We start from the raw sequence: 2,733 nt of genomic DNA, 5'->3' as shown, positions 1-2,733 counted from the left end.
TATTTGACACCTATTAGAAGCTGCCAGGGTTAAAAATAAGCCAAAGCAGAGAGCATCACACAGCATAAACTGAACAGCACAGGCACAGGGAAATCACCCCGAACTGCAAAGCCACATCCAAATCAACCAGACTGATCAGCTTCTCATCTACAGCCAATTAGTGCTAAGGATTAAACATGCAATGCTTATAAAATTAAATTGATCTTTGACTGCACGCACAAGTTGCTGGGGCTCAATGATCCAAAAAAAAAGCCAAAATGAAAACCAGTTAATTGATGGGTAGGTGCCAGTTTTTTTCCCCCCTGGGAAAAAAAGGAGCACATGGTATATAGCGACCACGCTGACAGACAGCGCTTAAGACTCATTTTTTTTCCTCTGAAGTTTCTAGCTTTGTGGCAGAGTGACCATAAGAGGCAAATTCAGCTGTGTGAATGCCTAGGCTGCACCTATAATAAAGGTCAAAACACTAATAATAGGCAAAGCCCCACTCCTCCCCCCAGGCCCACCTTCCCACAGGAGCAGCATAAACAAGGATGCCAGCGCTTGCTTAAGTGCACCACCACAACCTGAAAAAACCTGCAGCTGTGTGTTCATTCACCCCAGACACCTGAGTATTCATTGCAAATCACTGAAAATGCCTTGGGCCTTTCAGGGTGAAAAGATGGTGGAAAGGTTTGTTTCTCATGCCACCTCCTAATCGCAAGACAGAATATGGCTCTTGCAGTTGGCACTGTAAGGGGGACAGAGGAACAAGGACATGCTGCGTGAAGCTCAGGCACGCTCTGCCCTGCTTCAAGTAACCAGATGTGCTGGGGGTGGTGGAGAGGGAGAAGGAAAGGGAGGTGGCCTGTCATTAGGTGGTCTAAAATGCAACAGTGAAAGTGAAGTCACACAGTACCACACACAGACTGGCATGAGAATGATCTCAACTGCACTATTCTTTGTACACATGCCTTAAAAACAAATTTAGAAAAAAAAAAAACCAACATCCTGACCCAATTTCTAGTGTCACAAATGCACGCAATCTGAGCTGTGCAAGGACGACATAAAATTCATCCCTAAATAAAGGTAAATATCCTAAATATCAGTCCTCACTTCTAAACAAAGCAAGCCAAACAGCAACACTGTCTCTTTCACAGAGTCTTATGTGCAACTTGGAAGGCAAAGAACAAGCATAACATGGCAGCTCATTAGAGTGTCATGTTTTCACAGAATCTACTTTATTGCCTTCAGTTGTTCTGCAGGTAAACTCTCTTGCTGTTAATTACTATAAGTTCCTAAGTAAACTGAGTAAACCTTTTAATTTACTAGGTTTAAATTCTGTCATTGAGGAATATGAATTTCTAGAGATGCATGCTTTTTTTTTTTTTCATACTATAAGTCAAAGCTCATAGTAACATAATTATGCGGCTTAGACTTAATGGTTCCCACAAAGCTGTCTTAATAAAGCCTTTTGGGATTTAGGAGGAAAGGAGAAAATTCAGAAATGAAGAACAAGCCTGGAAGGCGACAACATGTTTCAACAGGCTCTAGTTACTCAATCACACTTAAGCTGTCTGAGACAGCAGGGCAAGTGCCGTGCATTACAGAGGCACACAGGAAACTGTTATCCCAACACAATAAAGTATTTCCACATTCCAAGCCCAGGAATAATTTTAAAACTGAAATTACAGGAATGGCTATCTAATGAACCAATTAAGCTTACATCAATTAAAAAAAAACAACAACAACAACCAACAGTATGGGGAAAGCTAGTGGAGGAATCAGTTAAGAATTCAAATCTGAGAGTAACTATAGGCACATGATGCTGTAGGAAAGTCCATCCAGTGTTTGCTGATGAGAACTACTGGGGGGAAAAAAATGGACTGGGCAAGCTGGGGGCTGCACAAGACCATAATACTAGGACCAGGTGCTAATCACCATTTTCCACAATGATGAGGAAGCCCATATCAAAAAAAAAAAAAAAAAAAAAGAAAAATAGATTAGTGACAACAACATCTGCAGATGACAAAAATTAATAGAGTGGCAAATAATGGCTAGGTCAGAGCAGTCATACAGAACAATATGGATCACTCGCTGAAGTGAGCCCATTCAAATAAAATGCATTTTAACACAGGCAACTCCAGAAGTAAAATATCTCAGAATAAGAAATGCAAATCCTGCTATGAAAGGTATGTAGCTGCCTACAAGAAAGCAACGACTGGAAAGAATGAGGAGCACATAATAGATAAATAACTCATTGTGAGATTCCAGTACAACAGCCGTGGCAATGAAGAGCTCATAGGAGCGGAGAAGCTTAATGAGATTACTGGCCTTGTTAAACAAGGGAAATGGGAAGGCAATGTTATTTCTGCATATGGCACCAGTAACACTACCCTTGCACGCAGCCCTGGTGCATGCATCGTGAAGATGCTCACGAAACCCTGAAGAGAGCACAGCAGGACAATCACACGTGAATCTGAGGCTTGGCAAAAAAAAAAAAAATCTTGGAGACAGAGATTTAAACAGCACACCTTAAAAAAAAAAAAAAAAAAAAAGGCAAGAAAAGATGCTGTGATAATAGATCTCAAGTGCCTTTACAGAAAAAGCCACAACACTACTAAAAAACACACTGTAGTAAAAAAACCACTGGAGTGAAGTGCTTCTAAAGGGGAGGGGGCAGTGGGTGGGAATGCAACTCTGGGTAAATTCACATTAGGAATTGGGTAGTAAAAAAACCCAAAACCACCACAA

This window comes from Falco biarmicus, chromosome 1, assembly GCF_023638135.1.
Source record: "Falco biarmicus isolate bFalBia1 chromosome 1, bFalBia1.pri, whole genome shotgun sequence".
Classification (NCBI taxonomy): Eukaryota; Metazoa; Chordata; class Aves; order Falconiformes; family Falconidae; genus Falco; species Falco biarmicus.
This window is presented reverse-complemented; position numbering follows the sequence as displayed.